This window comes from Berghia stephanieae, chromosome 1 (assembly GCF_034508935.2).
Source record: "Berghia stephanieae isolate SIO BIC M18660-M18661 chromosome 1, UCSD_Bste_1.3, whole genome shotgun sequence".
NCBI classification, from domain to species: Eukaryota; Metazoa; Mollusca; class Gastropoda; order Nudibranchia; family Aeolidiidae; genus Berghia; species Berghia stephanieae.
Window position 1 is genome coordinate 58,941,228 of NC_088360.1, and position 22,500 is coordinate 58,963,727.

The window sequence follows — 22,500 nt, forward strand, 5'->3', positions numbered from 1 at the left end:
GAATAATTCATTTATTTAATATTGATTTGTTTGAGTATATTTTTTTTCTGTCGATGTAAATGTTTACTGCTTAAAGAAGAACCCTACTGTTTTAGGCAATGTTTAACATATTTAAAAAATCAATATATCAAAAATTTAAACATTACATAGATCGCTTATTGACATATCATTCTAAAAATATATTCTAATACCCTTTTAATTTTGCAATGTCTATACGCTCTTTTATGGTTTTATGATATGTTATGTATCAAATCTGTTACAGTCCACTCCGGATAATCGCAACTCCTTGGGATCAGCGAAAATGTTGCGATTAACCGAAGTTGCAATTAACCGAAGTTGAGTTTCCTTTCCAAGATTGCAACATTTTACACAAATATGGCAAACTCCAACCAGTTATTGTAAACATTGTTCTTAGTCCACCACAGACTGAACAATTTGATTAAAATAAAAACTATATGGCAGCCCTGTATAGATTTTGTCAAGCAAAAGCAGCTTTTATGCAAGTCAACATCTTATTCAGTTTTGATTCACTTTCATTCTTTTGTTCTCAACATTTTAAGAGTCAAAGAGATAAGCCGTGATGAGAGACAATAAGCTCTCACCAAACTCGGTCACAATGCACAGTTGTCAATCCAAAAAAAAAAGGATATCAGCCAGTCTCTCTTTACAACTGTCATTGTCTACTTGTTGCCAAGACTATGCCCAGCCCCCTCGAGTCCTATTTAATGGCCACTGATGACATTACAAACCCATACTGCAAAGTATCACCCTCTTTTGTCTGTAATAGAATGGTGACACACTACTATAGTATTAAATCCCGCTCACTCTCGACTCTTCAACCTGTCACGATTTCATCAACGATATAATTTAGTAATTTGTTTGCTTGATTTCTTGATTTTGCCACTTTTTGAGGGCGAAAATTTGTTGCGATTAACCGAAGTTTGTTGCAATTAACCAGTGACTTTTATATAGAATTAATTCCGTTTCTTGGGAAATGTTGCGATTAACCAAAAGTTGCGATTATCCGGTGGACTGTATATGCTTTATGTTATGTTATATATCCCATCTGTTAGGTTTCATAGGAATGTAATTTTATATTTACTAACAATCATACGAAAGTTATAGTAGCTTTGTCTGCGTAGTGATGCACTTATTATAATGATAATGATGATGATAAAAATAATAATATAATAATAATAATAATAATAATAATAATAATAATAATAATAATAATAATAATAATAATAATAATAATAATAATAATAATAATAATAATAATAATAATAATAATAATAATGATAATGATAATAATAATAATAATAATAATAATAATAATAATAATAATAATAATAATAATAATAATAATAATAATAATAATATAATAATAATAATAATAATAATAATAATAATATAATAATAATAATAATAATAATAATAATAATAATAATAATAATGATAATAATAATAATATAATAATAATGATAATATAATAAATAAATAATAATAATATAATAATAATAAATAATAATAATAATAATAATAATAATAATAATAATAATAATAATAATAATAATAATATAATAAAATATAATAATAATAATAATATAATATAATAATAATAATTAATAATAATAATAATAATAATAATAATAATAATAATATATAATAATAATACGTTTAGTTTTTAAAAACAGTTTTCTTTTTATTTCAAATCCATCATTATTCAAATAATAATTTTGTCAGTCAGCCAATCAGTTATTTAATATTGTATTTTAAAATTTTAGTATCCGGTTAGAATGCATTTGTATGTTTGTTTTTTTAAAAAAGGTTAAAAATGCATTTGCTATCATTGTTTACTGATATTCAGGGATTTTGAATTATTGTCTTGTTGAATGAACATGGCATTGTCCTAAGAAAATTCATCCATAACAAAATGCTTAACATTTCTATTTGCCTTTTATAACTTTAGTGCCCATTTAATGTTTGTAACTCTATTAATGGTGATGTATAAAATTGCACTCTCGCTTCTTGAAATGCTATGAACTTGTGACAAGTTACCTAATTATAAATATAAAATTTTGCTTAAGGTTCTATTCATGAACGCAGATCGCTTATCTACTCATCATTGTATTGGAATGTAATGGCCTTTTAATTTGGTCATATCAAAACTCTTTTTTTATCACGTAAATTGTTAGTTTTAATTGGAATATACTTTGTTATTACAGTATCATCATTTTACAATATTACAATTTCATTGGGATGTGATTTTACACTTTATAGCAGTCATACATAAAGATTTTTAACAAATGAAGCTTGACATTTATGAAGCAATTAGATCAAATAAGTGAAATGATTTAAAAAATACTTGATTTCTTTTTTCAAACGATCCATCAGTTTTCAAATATTTGATATCACATACAAGCAACGTTTAAAGTAGACAAGAATTTGAGTGAATTTAGCTAGATTGCATATGCAATTGCTCTTTGTTTATGAGTATCAGATCAAATGCATTTTTCTTTTTTTTTTTCCTCCAGAAAAATTCCAAATCAGATTTTATATTATTTTGTAGTTGAATAAGTCTTTGTGTTACTGATTTTTTTAAAACACCTACATCAAAAGTTATATTATATTTTAACTCCCAAAATTCTATCAGAGATTGTTGTATGAAGATTATCTTGTAGTTGGACACGGCATTGTCTAAAAATGTACAAAAAAAAAACACCCTTATCAAATTTTTAAACAATAATCTTTCTGTCTTTGAAATGTAAGTTTCCATTTAATGTTTATAAATCTATTTTGATTGTATAATACAGGTTCCTGTCTCTTCAATACATTTCAAGAACCCGTCACATGTTACCTAAGAATACACTATAATATTTTGCTGACTTTTCTCTATATGAAGACAGATTGCTTTTTTTGTACATATCATTGAAACCATATATATTAAAATGTTGAATGCAAAGTCATAAATGGAATTTAAATCAAATAAAATTCATTTTAGGTGGATATAGTGTTATGGTGCATCTTTATAAGAAATCACCATCTCTAATATTTCATTTGTAACGCACAGTTAAATGTTTATTACTCGAATAAATTGTAAAAGAGCTGCCTCTTTGAAATATTAATTTTAAATAGTGATATATAACTTGTAATCACATTGTATATAATTTTGTTGAGTGTTTATAATAATGTATTTATGTTATACACATGTAGTCGCATTGTATATAGAAAGTCCGCAAATACTTGTAGGGTTGTATTTTATAATGTTTTTGTTTTCTTTACAATTGATGCAATTTTATCAATATCATCTGGTGACCTGCCACTCAAAACCCTCATAATTCTCAATCATATCGGCTCACAGAAAAGTTTAATTTTTGAACCACATTTCATGTTTGGCTTAATTTGACATATTATCACACGGTTTAGTGTGGCTAAATCTTAAGTTTAATATCATCAACGGTTTAGTGTGGCTAATTCTAAAATTGATATTATAATGGCTGAAGTGGTGAGAGTGAAAACGCGTGTTGTAAAATTATAAGTGCAGTTTTGAAATGATAAAGACTTTTGCTAAAAGGAATACAATTGCGTCCTTTCGATGTATTATTGAAGAAACCAGATTTGTGGTTTGATTAATTGGATATGATATATTTTCATGTGACTGAATCCAAAGTTATGTCGTGAAATAAAAATGCAACACTTCTGCTAAAGATGAAATGATTTTGTCATTTTCAAAAATATTGTGAAAACTTTTTATTCTTCCTTTCACTCTTCTCCATACCAGCCAAATCAACCCTAAAACTTTTTTGAGGAAAAGGTTCACCATTATTATTTTGTCATCCATTCATCTCAGCTTGTATCTAATAATGATAATAACCTTATTTATAATATTATATATATATAAATTGATTATACAATAGCTGCCTCTCTCTGAAATCGAATTATAAGTCGTGATATGTAAATTGTAATCACATTTCATACGTTCTGACAACTGGACAAAACTTTGTCACTTTTAAAATTTCCCTTCATTACCACTTTTTCATGAGAACTTATTTTATTACGATTGTAGTTCATGTATATTTTGGTTGTCATATACTCTATTATTTATTTTCACATTAAAATAATTTTCTGACTGATGAAAATTCTTTTGTTGATCTTATTTTTAAAAAGTGAATCCTTGTTGGATGTAGCCTCCCAAATAGCCTGACAGAACTCTTTTCCGGTTTTCAACTGTGGTGTATGCCCTGCTTCTGTGGTTGTTCTCCCCATCCAGTCTGTTGTCTTAAAACTACCTTCCCCTGCTGACTGTTATGTTCTACATCGGTTCCTGGGTGGAGTTCCTGACCTCCCATACTGGGCAGGGAGACACTTACTGAGTCTTCTATCCCCATGTGTCTGTTTTCCATGTTTTCTGTCTGTTTTGGAGTGATATTTCTTGGTATTTTCCTGGACCTGTCGGATACTCTGGCTGAGAGGGAAACAGTCAAATGTATAATTTGTTTTGGGAGATATTCTTTTCCTTGTCAATCATCTCTCCGTGATGCACTAGATTATGTTTTGTTTACTTATTATATATGATTTGTAAACATTTGAGTGTATTCCTCTTAGTGGGGACCTGTGCTTGTGTATGGATGAGACTTTTAGGTGATCTCAAACTAAGTACTTTGATAGTGTGAACCAATTCCCCGTTGTCTTACATTTTCTTGGATGCTTTAATTGTAATTCTAGAACTTTTTACTACCCCATTTTCTTTCTTTTTATGATATGACCTTAATGTGTTGCAAGCGCTGTAAAACCCTTAAAAACAAACTATATCGGTCCACACACTTGTAATCATATATCCTATTGCAACAATTGTCCTTTTTATGCGATTTTGTGTCCTACTTGGGTATTTTGACCTGTCACAGTGGGTCGGGTAGACCCTCTTGCAAAGTATTTCCCCCTTTATCCTTTCCCCCTATATTTCATATTGTATTCTGTCCTTGTCCTGAATGACTTTGGTTTTGTCCTAGCCCTGTTTGAGATCATGTCTCTGGGTGGGGTTCCTGACCTCCCAAAATGGGCAGGGGGGTACATACTGTGTCTTCTATCCCCTATATCTGTTTTTCAACATGCTTTCTGTCTTTGTCTTGGACTGAGATTACTTCGTTTTGTCCTGGCCCTGGCCGGAGTCCTAGCTAGGAGGGAAACAGTCAAATGCATAGTTATTGTTTTGGGAGATGCTATTTTTTCCCTTGTAAATCATCTCTTTGTTATCTACGAGTATCATTATATACTATTTTGAATGTATAATGTAAGCATTTGAGTGTATTCCTCTTTGTTGGATTTTGTGCTTGTGTCCGGATGAGAGTTATCGGTGATCTCAAACTAAGCACATTGGTGATGTGCTCTTGGAATCTACAACTAATACCTATTTGTTCCCAGTTCCACTTCATCTTACTTTTTCTTGGGTGCTTTAATTGTAATTCTAGAACATTTTACTATCCGATTTGTTCCTTTTTACTGCGCTGATATAACCTAAATGTGTTGCAAGCGCCGTAAAACTCTTAAAAACAAAAACTAAAAACAAAAAAAAAAAACAAAAAACAAAACAGATCCTGTCTTGTTATACATTATTATATTTTTTAACTTTTGTAAAATTTGAGAATATCCATCTTCGAGGAATCCTGAGCTTGTGTCCTGGTTGAACTTTAGGTGGTCTGAAATGAAACACAAAGAATGCTCCTAGAATCTTTTCCTGCTCCTTGTTTGAACTAATCCCCTTTGTCTTATTTTTTGTCTTTTATTCCATTTTCTGCCTTTCTATTGGCGCTTAAAAGATCTGTATTTAGCGCCGTAAAATTGCCAAAAACAAATGTCTGCTCTCTCCTTTGCATTGGACGTATGTAAAGGTTTCTGACCTCTATTATCAATTTATTTAGCGGGCACCATTCAAATAAGTAAATCTGGATGGGGTTCCTGATCTCCCATAGTGGACAGTAAGGCACTCTCTGTGTCTTCTATCCCCCTATATCTGTTTTCCAACATACTTTCTATCTTGTCTTAAAATGAGATTACTTGGTTTTGTCCTGACCCTGGTCGGATACTCTAACTGGGAGGGAAGCAGTCAATGTATAGTTAGAGTTTTGGGAGATGACATTTTTTGTCTTGTAAATCATCTCTCTGTTATGTACTGTATTATGTTTTCTTTACATATTAGATATGATGTGTAAACATTTGAGTGTATTCCTCTTAATGGGGAGCTGTGCTTGTGTCTGGATGAGACTTTTAGGTGATCTCAAACTAAGTACTTTGATGGTCTGCACTTGGAATCTACTGTTTCCTTTTGAACCAATTTCCCTTAATCTTATCTTTTCTTAGGTGCTTTAATCGTAATTCTAGAACTTTTTACTACCCCGATTTTTTTTCATTTTACTGGCGCTGATATGACCTTAATGTGTTGCAAGCGCGTAAAACCCTTAAAATCAAACAAATAAATAAATAAATTAAGAAATTAATGTAATGAGCACTTTCATTGTTACTATTATTATACAGATGTAAAAATATATTTGTCTGATAATTTTATTTTATTATCCATATTTGCGATTTGACCAAAATTCTATTATTATGCGAAAACTGATTGTGAATGCTTTATTGAATTTGTGATCTCAACAATGTTTTTAAAAAAAATTCAAATTTAAAGATTTATGCATTCAGATTTTCAGTTTTGAATTTCTGGTTGTGGGGAAGGGGAGGGGGGAATTCATCTTTTCCTGCTGACTGTTGCATTCTATATCTGTTCACACACTTGTTGTAAGTCACACAGTTGTGTCTGTTATGTTTGTTGTTTTGAATATAAGCATAGGATCCTAAGCCGTATCGTAGAGATATATTATTTTCCTTGTGAATCATCTCTGTCACTTTTCTGCTATATTACAGGCACTGTATCCAAATCTCACTCTCCTTTTCTATAGATGGTATGTAGTTGAAGTTACTCAGGTCTTTGTTATTGCTTTTTGCCATCCGCGTTTATGAGTAATTTTCACAAAATTGTATTAACCAGACTATAAAAATTCAAGGTTTTGTAATATGCATAATATTTATTGAATTTGATTTCTTTAATTCTAATGACTTTTTCTCGCGTATACTTTAAAAAAATTATTTGTTTTAATGATATTTGCTTACTATTCTGATATAACATGAAAAAAGACAACCTGTGTTGCAATTCCTGTTGTGATCACATAATTTTGTATGCCCCAATCCCTGATAATGCAGAGTCAATTCAGGAGAAAAATTGTGAAACCACACTGCGCCGTTAAGATAAGTAAATACATTAGAGATGAATGTAATTGTTAATAATATTATTATACAGATACATTCATTAAAAAAAAAAACATTTTTGTCTGATAATTTTGTATTGTTATCCATATTTGCAATCCAGCCAAAATTTTACAATGTACATAGTTATGCATTATGCAAAAACTGATTATGAATGCTTCATTAAATTTGAGAGCTCAACATTGTGTTCATAAATTTGAATTTAAAGATTCATGTGTTCAATTTTCATTCTTGAATTCCTTGGAGTGAGGGTTGGGGGGGGGGGGTGGCGATCTCCTGCTGACGCATTGAAACCCTTAAAAACAAGGAAACATGTTGCTCTGGATTGAAATTGCTCCCTGTGTTTCTTTCCTGGCCCTGTCTGGAATCCTTAGCCGGGAGGATTACTGTAAAATGTACAGTACCTTTTTCTGAGAGATATCTCTTTACTGTTGTGTGGTACTATAATTATTAGTTTTGAATGGGTGTCCAGATGGTCTTGTGGCATGGCACTCGTCTTCAGATTGGAAGGGTTCGATTCCTGCTCTGAGCGGCGCATATTTGTATTATTATTATTATTATTATTATTATTATTATTATTATTATTATTATTATTATTATTATTATTATTATTATCATTATTATTATTATTATTATTATTATTATTATTATTATTATTATTATTATTATTATTATTATTATTATTATTATTATTATTATTATTATTATTATAATATCGCGCCAACCTCTCATGCAATATGGGTTCTAAGCGCTTCACACAAGTAAAATCAATAACGTGATTTAAATCATTTACAACCCTCGATAGTGCAGTTTCTGTCGAGTGATTGTTGCTATAAGCTGATTGAAAGTGATTCCGGAGATTGTTAAATTCAAAGCGGTTCCTCAACTACTTTAGAACACGTTTTTCTAATGCCTTTGACAAGAAAGACAGGTTTGACACTGGTCTGTAATTTTTTAAATTGTCTACATCTAATCCTGAATTTTAATTAGAGGGATTACCATGGCGGTTTTAAACTTAACTGGCACTTCTGATTTTTATGATTGGTTCATAATGTCAGTTATAATGGGAAGAAGCAAATCTATATTTTCCTTTAATAATTCTGTGGTTATGGATCAAGGCCACAGGTCTTACTATTTGATGAACGAATTACATTTTCAACGTCAAGGCATGAGACCTCCGTAAAACATGCCCAATTGCATAGAAAGCGCTATACTTAATGTACATTCTTCTTCTTCTTCTTCTTCTTCTTCTTCTTCTTCTTCTTCTTCTTCTTCTTCTTCTTCTTCTTCTTCTTCTTCTTCTTCTTCTTCTATTATTATTATTATCATTATTATCATTATTATTATTATTATTATTATTATTATTATTATTATTATTATTATTATTATATTACTATTATCATTATTATTATTATCTCTTCTTCCTACATAACACATTCACAGCTGAATCGACTGGAGTTATGAATGGAAAATGTCTTACTCAGGTACACAATGCCCAGGTTAGATTCTGGGAATATCGTCCAAATCCGATAACATTCTGAAAATCGGTTCAATTTTGTTGTGAGTGACGCAGTGCGCCACTCTGATTAAAAATCAATTTTAGTGTTGTAAATAGATCCAATTTTACGGTTCTAATTAAATTACAGAGCATGATTCAACGCGTTCAGCCCAGGTTGAGTTGAACATTGGCTAGCAGAGTATAACCTTCGTAAACATTGCTCCATCGACATTCAAAATAATGAAATACTCATGTTTTACAAAAACGTCCCCGTTGTCAGTGGCATTTTCTCCACTTATTACATTTATGTATCAAACTGGTAATAAAGATAACCCTGGCCTACCACAATATTAAAGAGATTACAACTATATGTCTAAAGAATAACAAAAGTATTTACATTTGATCATTGCACTGAGTTGTCTTATAAAAATCCATGTTAAAATTGGAAGAGAACATGGAAGTCATTTTTTATCATTTTTCACGTTCCTTACTGCAGAAATTCACTTAGTGAGACTGTTTATTTTTAAAGTTGATACATTAACACAATTTGTAGATTCTTGAATAGAGATAGAACAATATTGACATCACTCAGATTTTTATTGTTGTTTTTCACCAGCCATTTTATGAGTAGATCTCACTAAATTGTATTAATTAGACTATAAACGTTTAAGGTGACACATTGTTTTGTGTGTTTGTACGTTATATTCGGCTGGCAATGTGATGAGGTTTTTTTTAAAAAAAAAAACTAAACGCAATGCATCAATTGAACACTGCTCATTTTTGGTTATTGATCTGTGAAGGACTTTAAAACATATAATTGTCATAGATATGTGAACATGTATATTCACACCTGAGTCAGAAAATATATGTATAATATTATGTGTACATAAAGACATGAAAGCATACTTTACACAAACAAATATCGAGGCAGACCACAACAAACATTAACAAAATATTAAACATTCACTTGAAACGTTTCGGGAACCATCCAGATTGAAGGCCGAAAAAAGTTCTTGCAGACTAACAGTCCCTCGCAAAGGATAGAGACCAAAGGAGGGAATTCATCAATAGAATTAGAAAAGCTGCCGAGGCGTACTAGTTGGTTGATGAGGAGGCGGACGGCAATAAGTTATATATATATATATATATATATATATATATATATATATATATATAGAGAGAGAGAGAGAGAGAGAGAGAGAGAGAAAGATATATATATATATGTATATGTATATATATATGATATATATAATGTATATATTATATATATATATATATATATATATATATATATATATATATATATATATATATGTGTGTGTGTGTGTGTGAGTGTGTGTGTGTGTGTGTGTGTGTAAGAGAGAACGAAAAAAATAAAGAAGAGAGAGAGAGAGAGAGAGAGAGAGAGAGAGAGAGAGAGAGAGAGAGAGAGAGAGAGAGAGAGAGAGAGAGAGAGAGAGATTTAGAAAAAAATGCATCTTGTCTGACGTTAAAACATTCGTTTCGTTGGTTACAAAGGTCAAAGATGAAAGCTGTACTTAGAGATGTTCAAAGAAATGAGAAGGGGTTTTGAACAACTCCTCAAGGAGGGCAGAGGAGCATGTCATCTATTCTTGATTCCAGTAGCACGCACTCGTTGAATATTGATTTTATGCCAAAGAGGAAGAAAAAGAGAGTGGAGCGTGAGGATGATGCCCCCAAAACTGAATTCGTTTTATTGATATTCTTTTTCTGTACTTTATTTACATCTTTTTTGGCGCATCCTTCGTCAAACGTTTTTCACTTCGTTGATTGCTTATCACTCAATGGTTACCATGGGGGTATTATTTATTTTTTCTCAATTTTGCTGTTCTTCCCCTTTTTTGTTTGGAATAAGGGGGACACAGATCGCGACGTCTTCAGTGTTCAAAATCGGTTGTATATCATCTGCCTTTATTAACTCTCTATTAAGGTTTTTTTTTAATTAGGAGGTAATTTTTCCCCTGTAATTTTCCGAGAGTTTATACTGCACAAGATATAAATCTGGAAAAATGTGTATGAAACATGCATAAAGAAAAATACATTAAATAAATCGTCCCAAAATAACAGCCTGCCCCGACCGGGGATTGAACCTCAGATCTCCTAATGAAACAGAGCCAGACAAAGCAGATTGAAAAAATCCACATCTTATCAGATTTTTATCGTACACCAGTGCCTACTCCCTATTTAGTATCTTTAATATCTATTGGATATAGTGAATAGTTTTGGGATCAAACTGTCTTATTGAAGTGTTCCATTGCTTTTTTTAAAAAGTCTTTTTTCTTTACCATGTTATGTATACGTCAGTCTTGCATTTGCTAAATATACACGTCATTGTCTCTCTCCAGAATCGTTAATAGTTTTTGTTCTTTATATTTTAACAGACCCTGAGGCCATGTTTATGTCTAAGACAAGGACAACTATACTGAAAGGACAATCATATGGAATCTTCAGGCAACGCTAGTGGGGGCCAACAAAAAATATAGAAAATTTACACCAAAATAACAGCAGGGGCATTATATGGCAAGATCTACCTTTTTAGAGAGTGGTTGTGAATTCTGGGTCCAAAAAATATTTAATGATTATTATTATCAGCAGTGAATAGGAGTAGCCAAGAAACGGAAAGGGTGAGTAGTTAGATATTCTAAAAACTGACCTTATAGTGATTGATTCAGGATGATTACTTTAGAAGCTTGATTAATGAATATACATGTAATGTGATGATGAGGAAGAGGATGAACAATTAAATGAAGGGGAAAGGAGATGTACAATATCAACAAAGGGAGGTAATCTGCGGAGGATGATCCCAAGAAAAATATGAATACCGAAATATCTACTAAGGGATGCACCACATAGTAGTTGTAATTAGTATCTCTCGAATTTATTAATTTTTTGAACACTATTTCATCCCTATAAGGGACGAACGGTCTGTCAGGTAGAATTTTCATTGGAACACCTGCAGACCAATGTCTCTCACAAATAACAAATTTTGTCGGATGTGGTTCAATATCATCACGAGGAGGGAGTTTGTTTAACTATGTTTCCCATTCTGGTTCTTCTTTATAGGCAATCTGAACACACAACATTTGTTGGCTTTATTGTAGTTACCATTGCAATTCGCAACACCACAATTTTCCCCATCTTGAATTTGCTAACAAATCACGTCCATGAACATCAGACCCACAAGAGGCAAAAGTTCATGTGAGAAAAAACATTCAGAGTACTGGTTCATTCCATATAGTCAATGGAGTAGCATCAAATTCATAGTTCCATTCCATTCCATATTCATAGAGTTAATTAATAAAGTAACATATCAGATCAATGAGACAGAACTATATATTCAGAGTACAAAAGTCGGATTTTTAATAAGGAGCGCGTCTTTTTCTTCTTTTTCACAGCTAGCTGTTCACGATGTACAGCTGCAAAAATTTGTATGAAACTCTGGATCATTTTGTCTTAATAAAAATGTTTTCTCACGACTTAAAAAAAACAATAGGAAAGTATTTCGCTTATTACAGCTATATTAAAATCGATAACGGGTAAGGATTTGAACTAAAAAATGATTTATAATGTCGAAATTATGATTTTCCGCTTATCCATTTTGAAAGAATTTGTTAAAATGGAATGTTCAGTTAATTGAAACTTATATGATGTTCGTACAGAATCTGAATATGAAGGAACGACAGACAAGTTTACATTTTATAACAATCAATATACGTTATTGATGAATACAAATAAAAGTGAACATTACGCACTTCCAACATTATTTTGAGTTCAAATTTTGAGAAATAGCTTGGTATTTATGCCAAAGAGGATTACATAAATTTAATGTAGACCAGTCAAAAGTAGAAATTCATAAATTTATGACACAGTGTTTCCACAAAATGTGCTTGTGTTCAACAACAACGTAACAACAATAACATGCAAAACTCAGGGTTGATTGTGAGATTCCAATTCCATAGATGTCCTCTTTAATGACTTATCGATAGATACAAGTATACTTCTTTTCGCAGCTTTACGAGAAAGGAACCGGTAGAGATTCCGTATCATATCGTATCGTTTAAGAGCTTATAGGTTTAAAAGAAAACTTTAAATGCTGTGTGAAACGTTCATGCATAGATACAATTTTTCAAAGTTAAATATAAACATTCAATGTTAATTTGACAATTTTGAGTATTTAATCACTAGTTCAAATACGTTAAAACTAGAGATTCATATCAGTCTTCGGTAATTGCGACGTGATGTAGCCTAAATAAAAAGCAATAAATTATAAAGTCAAAATTGGATGCAAACTACATAAGTTATGTTAATGTGTTTTGCTTTTATTCGGAAAATAGTAATAGTATGATGTGAACTCATAACCACTAGCCGGAACCCTTGTGTCACAAGATTTTTTTGAAAAACGATGAATTCATCTCTTGCTTTGTGGTGCGAAACTGTTTAAATATTTAGCAATGTAAAATCTCTAATTTTATAACAGCGGTTTTAAAGTGGCTTTTTATAGGTCGTGAAGAAGAAATCTTTTTTGTGATATGGCATCACAATTCAATACGGGCCAAAATATTTATTCAGTTAAGAGAAATTGATTCGGAGGTTGACACAAAGTTTTGCAACTTTTGATAGAGGGACATCATAGAAAAACTAGAAAAACATGCGCCATTCATAAAACATCTGTCTACTATAGTTCATTCCTTACAGTCAATGAGTAGCATCAGAATCAGATCCATAGTTCCCTTCCATAGTCATAGAGTTGTTTAATAGAGTTTCATCTTAGGTCAATGAGACAAAACTATATATTCAGACTACTAGTTCATTCCTTTCAGTCAATGGAGTAGCATCAGATCCATAATTCCTTTCCATAGTCACAGAGATAATAGTAATATAGTGAGTGAGTGTAACTGTAACAACAGACACATCTCAGATCAATGAGGCAAAACTATATATTCAGAGTCTTAGTTACTAGTCCCATACGATTGACAGTCATATCAGCAACACAGATCCATGTAATGGGCATAACTATATATTCAGAGTCAGAGTCCAAGTTCCATCATATATGAATATGATATGGTAATATCAGACCCACTAACTAGCAACTGGTCAAGTTCAAGTTGTGAAGTTGACGTGACGAGCAAAGGGGCCCTCTTTACTTATACACTAGACGAATACAATAAAGTCAACAGTGTCAGTTAACCATATAGAAAAAAATATATAAATATAAAGCCACAGTAATCGGATTCGGATTCCGAATCAGGATGTCGGAGTCTGATTCTGATCACTATAATATCTGTGCGACTCGACAGAGCAAGCACGACAATGGGTTCGACTATCGTCTGCAGGAACTACAGTTGATAATTCTAAACATGTCTTAAATAATTATTACGCAATTATTATTGTACTTACCACTTTTCAAAGATTCTGGTTCGATAAATCAGCCATAGTTATTAAAAAGATATTGAAATCAGATTCGTACTTTCGATTTCAAAAAAGATAACAAACCCAATCACTCAGTTTGTAAGAGGGTGTCATAGAAAAATAGTTCATACTTTCCTGTGAAAGTTTTGATAGTTCACTACTTTTTGTATATTTTCATATCATTCAAGACATAAGAAATATTATTTAAAACTTATGGTCGCCAATTAACCAATTTATTATAAAGTACCGAAATTATAAGAACAGAATCAATTATTGCGCATTCAAGGAAATTGTACCAAGGCAGAAAAGTGGTAGTTTTGCTTGAAATCGTTATCCAACCAATGGCCCCCACTAGCGGGGGCTGAAAATCCAAGGCGAACCTCCTTTCTAAAGCCCTCATTGGTCTAAGAGTAAAAATTGTTCTTTGCATTATGTTGTGCATGAATGTTATTGTATTCAAGTATCGTAACTTGTATCGTCCGTTTAATGTAGTATCATTCACAACTAGCACCTGTTCTACTGGCTATCTTGTTGGGAGTCATTCTGTATCTAACCGTCTTCCTGTACACATGTATTATAAGTTCAAGATATGAAGTGAATAGAAAAGTGCCAGAAGACAATAGAGAATAAAAATTTTTTCGCGGCGGTGGTGGGGTTTGAACCTGCGACCTAATTGGTACGACAACTCCGCCTGGCAGGTGAGAGCGTGGCTCTACCGTGTGAGCTATCCACGAACACAATAAATATTCGTTTCAAACTCAAAGTCATTACTAGATCCCTCTCTCACCCACTTCTTGAGACCGCCGATTCGTTCGTACACCACCATCGCGAATAATTTGACCAGCAGTTAAGCTTAATAGCCAATATTCTCAACACAAACATATAACATAGAACGATTGAGACATTGAGTATGCTCCGGTGTATGGGGTGAATTTTTAATTCAGAAAAGTGAGTGGAGCAGGCACTTATGTTGGTAACAACAAGATATGAAGTGAATAGAAAAGTGCCAGAAGACAATAGAGAATAAAAATTTTTTCGCGGCGGTGGTGGGGTTTGAACCTGCGACCTAATTGGTACGACAACTCCGCCTGGCAGGTGAGAGCGTGGCTCTACCGTGTGAGCTATCCACGAACACAATAAATATTCGTTTCAAACTCAAAGTCATTACTAGATCCCTCTCTCACCCACTTCTTGAGACCGCCGATTCGTTCGTACACCACAATCGCGAATAATTTTGACCAGCAGTTAAGCTTAATAGCCAATATTCTCAACACAAACATATAACATAGAAACGATTGAGACATTGAGTATGCTCCGGTGTATGGGGTGAATTTTTAATTCAGAAAAGTGAGTGGAGCAGGCACTTATGTTGGTAACAACAAGATATGAAGTGAATAGAAAAGTGCCAGAAGACAATAGAGAATAAAAAATTTTTCGCGGCGGTGGTGGGGTTTGAACCTGCGACCTAATTGGTACGACAACTCCGCCTGGCAGGTGAGAGCGTGGCTCTACCGTGTGAGCTATCCACGAACACAATAAATATTCGTTTCAAACTCAAAGTCATTACTAGATCCCTCTCTCACCCACTTCTTGAGACCGCCGATTCGTTCGTACACCACCATCGCGAATAATTTTGACCAGCAGTTAAGCTTAATAGCCAATATTCTCAACACAAACATATAACATAGAAACGATTGAGACATTGAGTATGCTCCGGTGTATGGGGTGAATTTTTAATTCAGAAAAGTGAGTGGAGCAGGCACTTATGTTGGTAACAACAAGATATGAAGTGAATAGAAAAGTGCCAGAAGACAATAGAGAATAAAAATTTTTTCGCGGCGGTGGTGGGGTTTGAACCTGCGACCTAATTGGTACGACAACTCCGCCTGGCAGGTGAGAGCGTGGCTCTACCGTGTGAGCTATCCACGAACACAATAAATATTCGTTTCAAACTCAAAGTCATTACTAGATCCCTCTCTCACCCACTTCTTGAGACCGCCGATTCGTTCGTACACCACCATCGCGAATAATTTTGACCAGCAGTTAAGCTTAATAGCCAATATTCTCAACACAAACATATAACATAGAAACGATTGAGACATTGAGTATGCTCCGGTGTATGGGGTGAATTTTTAATTCAGAAAAGTGAGTGGAGCAGGCACTTATGTTGGTAACAACAAGATATGAAGTGAATAGAAAAGTGCCAGAAGACAATAGAGAATAAAAATTTTTTCGCGGCGGTGGTGGGGTTTGAACCTGCGACCTAATTGGTACGACAACTCCGCCTGGCAGGTGAGAGCGTGGCTCTACCGTGTGAGCTATCCACGAACACAATAAATATTCGTTTCAAACTCAAAGTCATTACTAGATCCCTCTCTCACCCACTTCTTGAGACCGCCGATTCGTTCGTACACCACCATCGCGAATAATTTTGACCAGCAGTTAAGCTTAATAGCCAATATTCTCAACACAAACATATAACATAGAAACGATTGAGACATTGAGTATGCTCCGGTGTATGGGGTGAATTTTTAATTCAGAAAAGTGAGTGGAGCAGGCACTTATGTTGGTAACAACAAGATATGAAGTGAATAGAAAAGTGCCAGAAGACAATAGAGAATAAAAATTTTTTCGCGGCGGTGGTGGGGTTTGAACCTGCGACCTAATTGGTACGACAACTCCGCCTGGCAGGTGAGAGCGTGGCTCTACCGTGTGAGCTATCCACGAACACAATAAATATTCGTTTCAAACTCAAAGTCATTACTAGATCCCTCTCTCACCCACTTCTTGAGACCGCCGATTCGTTCGTACACCACCATCGCGAATAATTTTGACCAGCAGTTAAGCTTAATAGCCAATATTCTCAACACAAACATATAACATAGAAACGATTGAGACATTGAGTATGCTCCGGTGTATGGGGTGAATTTTTAATTAATCAACAAATTATTCGCGATGGTGGTGTACGAACGAATCGGCGGTCTCAAGAAGTGGGTGAGAGAGGGATCTAGTAATGACTTTGAGTTTGAAACGAATATTTATTGTGTTCGTGGATAGCTCACACGGTAGAGCCACGCTCTCACCTGCCAGGCGGAGTTGTCGTACCAATTAGGTCGCAGGTTCAAACCCCACCACCGCCGCGAAAAAATTTTTATTCTCTATTGTCTTCTGGCACTTTTCTATTCACTTCATATCTTGTTGTTACCAACATAAGTGCCTGCTCCACTCACTTTTCTGTATTATAAGTTATGATTTTTATTAAATGTTCTTCATTGTAAGAATAATTTGGTATGTTGATTCTTGGAAAAATACATATTATCTGAGAACACAACAAAATGGCGACGAGGATTTCTGTACAAAGTGTGGATTAATAGACTAATGATTATCATAATTGTGGAAATAAACATTTCATACTGAAAAGTTTGCAGTTACTACTAATTGGCACCGTAATATACAAGGACAGTGATTCTTTTTGCTACCTGAGGTATTATCGCTTCATGTGAAAGACTGGAACAGTATTTCCTAGTCAATGATATTTCATCTGAAACAAAGAAGAATGGCTGTTTTCCTCTGTGTGGTTGATTTCCTTAACATACAACCTTTTGCAAAGCATTGTTTCACATGAGAAATCAGCAGAAAAATCATATTATTATGATCAACTGAAAACGGCGTTCTGGAATTATCTCCGTCCAAAACCTCTTGTGATTTTACATCGCATCACTTCGACGTCTTTCTCAGAACTGTGATTTCAAACAGCTCTTGAGGACACTTTACGGAATAAATTTGCGGGCGTAAGGATTCACGAAAATCTCCCACAGATTGAAGATTTAACACTGAAACGGGCAATTGAAACTGTACAAACAATGTAAAGTGCAGAACACAACGCTTTTCAATTACATGAACGATTCGCCAAAGTCAACGTAGTCCACAAAACCGTTCAACAAGGACCCAAATACGGGGAAAGCAACAGTAACAACACGAACAACGATAAAAACAACAATAAGAGACGGACAGAATCAAAATGCGTCAGGTGTGACCATACTAATCACACATCAAACAAGTGTAACTCAAGACGTACACTTGCAACGCTAGTAATAGGTTGGGTCATTTATCAAAAGCCGGTCGGAACTCATAAGCGAGATCATCGGGTTCACGACAAAACGTATCAAACAAGATATTAACTGATTCCATCTCCGAGTACAATATAATAGTCGGCTATACTGATGGGCTACTGTTGCAGGCTTGAACATTCAATTCAATTCAATAGTCTGATGTCACGTCCGCCCATCAACGAGCAGCTTGGTTCTAAACAAAGAAAATCGGTACTTTTTATTCTTCATACTGGCTAGAACTTGTTCACATGTCAGGTGATCAGAATGTATAAAAGTCAAAACATGGATCAGATTTATAATGTTTTTCTCCTCTGGATACACTTTTATGCTCGTAGAAGAAGTATTTCATAAGGGCGTCCGCCATTGTTCCAGTAGTTTAGAACCAGAATAATTTACAATGTGTCATTACGTAAGAAGTGACGTCACGACTGTTGAAGCCTATTCCAGTTAATTGCCGTACTCTGGAAAAACACACATTAAAATTTGGCCATAAAACTCGCTCTTCATAAACGGATCGATTTACGTGACTCTCATCTTGGCAAAAACTCTCAAACCTGGAACCTCGCGACGACTCAGGCTTGGAGGTTTTGCCAAGATGAAGGCAATTGAAAATTGTTAGATATTTTAAAGACGTTTTTTATTTTGCTAAATGTTTAATTACGTGTTTTTCCAAAGTACGGCGATTAACTGGTTAAGAAAGAACTAAAGTTAAACGAATATTATTGCATGTCACGCAATATTTGATCCAGTTATGTAAGACATTGCATTGAAGTCTGGACGATTTGGGCCAAGGTTGTTGTCAGGAATCGCTCATTTTCTTGGATAGGACTTATAAAGCCCCATGTTAGAATTAAGATCTAACTGACTTTAGGTAACATCTAAATCTTGGTGCCAGTTTAGTCTACAGCATACCTCAAAAATCATGCCTACGTGGGATACAAGGAGATACATTACCGTGTCATAATTTATACGTGTGTTAGGTCAATCAATCCACCTCTCATTAAGAGACTGCACCACGATCATGAACATGAGCATGAGAATCTATTTTATAGCGCATTATTTACTAATTGTGTTCAAAGCACTTTATAAGGATCCCTAGCCAAACGCAATACTTAACATGAACCATTTTTTCCGACAGAGAATACGCTGGTAACGGTCAGGTGCTCATTTTACACCTAAATGAGGTGAGAAAATGTGAGTAAATAGCCTCTTCCCACTACTTAACAATGCGCCGCTCAAAGTTAGACTCGAACCCTGGATCTTCCTATCCGAAGGAGAGTGTTATACAATACCACCACATCGCCACAAAATTAACTAAGATAACTGTCTTTTGAGTTTATGATTAACCTTAAGAAATGCTGTTCAAGACAATGAAAAACGTAGGTCATAATAATAATAATAATAATAATAATAATAATAATAATAATAATAATAATAATAATAATAATAATAATAATAATAATAATAATAATAATAATAATAGAGCTATAACTCGAGACACCAGACTCTAAGGGCTTAATTTACAAATTACTTTGGCTGAAACATACTCATTCACACACACACAAGCACACACACACACACACACACACACACAACACAACACAACACAACGCAAGCCAGACACCTATCTTGCTTCTCATATCATCTACAAAAATCGAAACATATGTTTAAGCTAACGTTTAAAAATAGACAAAGATTCTTTTTCACGAATGGTCAGTGGGAAGGCGTTCCAAACAGAGGGTCTGAATTGAGAAAAGGATCTCAGTCCAGCATTTGTGTGTATTCCAGGGACAACTAGATTGGTGGAATCACTGGCCAACCGCAAGGGGCGGAGTTTTGAATGTCTTTCAATTAATTCCGAAAGGTAGGAAGAGCCAGTACTTTCAAAGCAACGCTACACTAAAACACAAGATTTGAATTTAATCCTTTTCACAACAGGCATCCACTGCAGGTCAAGAAGGAGAGGTTTGGCAGAGTCGCACCTACGCTTCATGAATACTAGTCTGGCAGCGCTGTTTTGTATAATCTGAAGACGTCTCAGATTATATTGCGAAACGCCAAACAACATAGCATTTCAATAATCCAATTTTGATAATACGAGGGACACAACCAGGTGTTTGGTTACATCCTCAGATATGAACAGCCTTATGGAAGCAATCATTTTAGGTGGAAAAAGAGAGATCTAACCATATTATTAAACCGATGCTCAATCGACAGTCCAGAGTCGAAGAATGTGCCAAGGTGTTTCACTTTGTCAACAATATCAATGGAAGCATCCCCCAGCTTCACATCTGTTTCACTTTTCCACTTCCTTTCCCCACAATCATTACCTGCGTCTTATCATCATTCAGTTTCAGTTTTTTCTCATTCATCCATTACTTAACATGATCCTTACTAATGGCTGATACTTCTTGTAAATTTCTCGTAATGAAGACGCAGTACAATTGCGTATCATCAGCGCATTGATTCTAAGACAAATCGAAACTTCTGATGATTTTAGACAGAGGGCCAACGTACAGAACATAAAGAACGGGTCCAAATACTGAACCATGGAGAACCCACAATCAAGAATCATAATATCTATATTAAACCACCGTAATAATCTGTTTACGATTAAACAAATATGACCTAAACCAATCAAGCGCTGCACCAGAAACGCCATAAGTAATTTCAAGACGTTTGAGGACAAGATTGTAATCGATAGCATCAAAAGCAGACGATAGGTCAAGCAAATTCAGCAAATAACATGAACATTGTCTATAACAGAGAGAAGATCATTAAGAACCCTAACAAGTACGGTTTCCGTTGAATGATGTTGCCTATAAGCCGACTGAATTTTGTCTTCAAGACAATTATTTTAAAGATGTGACTGTAATTGTTTCAAAACATGCTTTTCCAAGATTTTAGAGAGAAAGGAAGATTAGGGACAGGGCGATAGCTTTTTTAAGTTCTCTTTATCTAGATCAGGTTTTTTCAAACGGTGTATGACATGAGCAACTTTGTGACTGCAACGAATCATTAACAATACATGTACATGGTGTTAAAATTACATTAATACCTTTTTTTTTGTTAGCATAGGAGTGTTTACAGAGTCTAAATCACAACTGTTAGTTGGAGACGACATAATGCAGTCACGTAAGTCAGCTTCGGTGATCTTTGAAAAATTTGTTAACGAATCACCCTGAAACCGGCCAAATGTTGTTTGGATCGATTCATATAAGAGTTCTTTCCTGATGGTATCAGTTTTTTTCTTTAGAATATTGAGCAAAGCGAGTTGGTAGATCTGCACGATTGATTAAAGATGCGAAAGCTGCTTGTGTCTGTTGTCCCAGCAGTTCCTTGGTCAAGGCAAAGAATTGTCTCGAACTTCCGACGTTTTTCAGGCTGTCTTCATAGTATTTATTTATGGCCCTGAAAGTGATGGCTTTCGCATCATTTCTAGTCGCGATGTACAGTTTCTTATCAACATCATCTTTGGACCTGAGCCATTTTGTTTTTGTCCGCCTCTTGGCTAATCCAGTCAATTTTATTTCTGTATTTCACCAGGGTACGTCTCACCCTCACTGCTCTAGTTTTTAAGGGAGCATATTTGTCCATCGTACCGACAATTGACTCGTGGAGACCATTTGCATCATTTTTATTTTTAACGTTATGGTCAAGGTCTTGTTTAAAAATCTAATAATAATAATAATAATAATAATAATAATAATAATAATAATAATAATAATAATAATAATAATAATAATAATAATAATAATAATAAAGATAATAATAATTTAAAAAAGATAATAATGATGATGATGATGATGATGATGATGATGATGATGATGATGATGATGATGATAATAATAATAATAATAGTAATAATTGTAACAAAAATAGTAATAATAACGAAGTTTGAAGTGAGCTCAATGAGAAACCGTGGTATGTAGTCATCCAATCTTGAAGTTTTACCGTATAAAGAGAACTAAACCAATATCCTTTTTTATTCTCATAGTGTCGGGATGTCATTGTTACTCTAACATCTTACTTTTTACCTATTTTTAACTGATGAAGAGTTTTGAGCTCAACACATTCCGGGTTAATTATTTTACTATTATTCTTTTTTTTTTTTTTTTTTTTTTTTTGAAGCTGTCATATTCCATT

General features: G+C 33.7%; 1 long non-coding RNA gene across 1 annotated transcript in view; it reads left to right on the forward strand.

Moving 5' to 3' along the window:
* The first annotated feature begins 8,179 nt into the window (after positions 1-8,179).
* The window catches only part of LOC144964362 (uncharacterized), a 26,436-nt gene continuing 12,115 nt past the window's right edge, over positions 8,180-22,500 (forward strand). The window contains exons 1-2 of the long non-coding RNA XR_013643819.1: positions 8,180-8,256; positions 11,215-11,457. This is a non-coding gene — a long non-coding RNA (uncharacterized LOC144964362). The remainder of the gene's footprint in view (positions 8,257-11,214; positions 11,458-22,500) is intronic.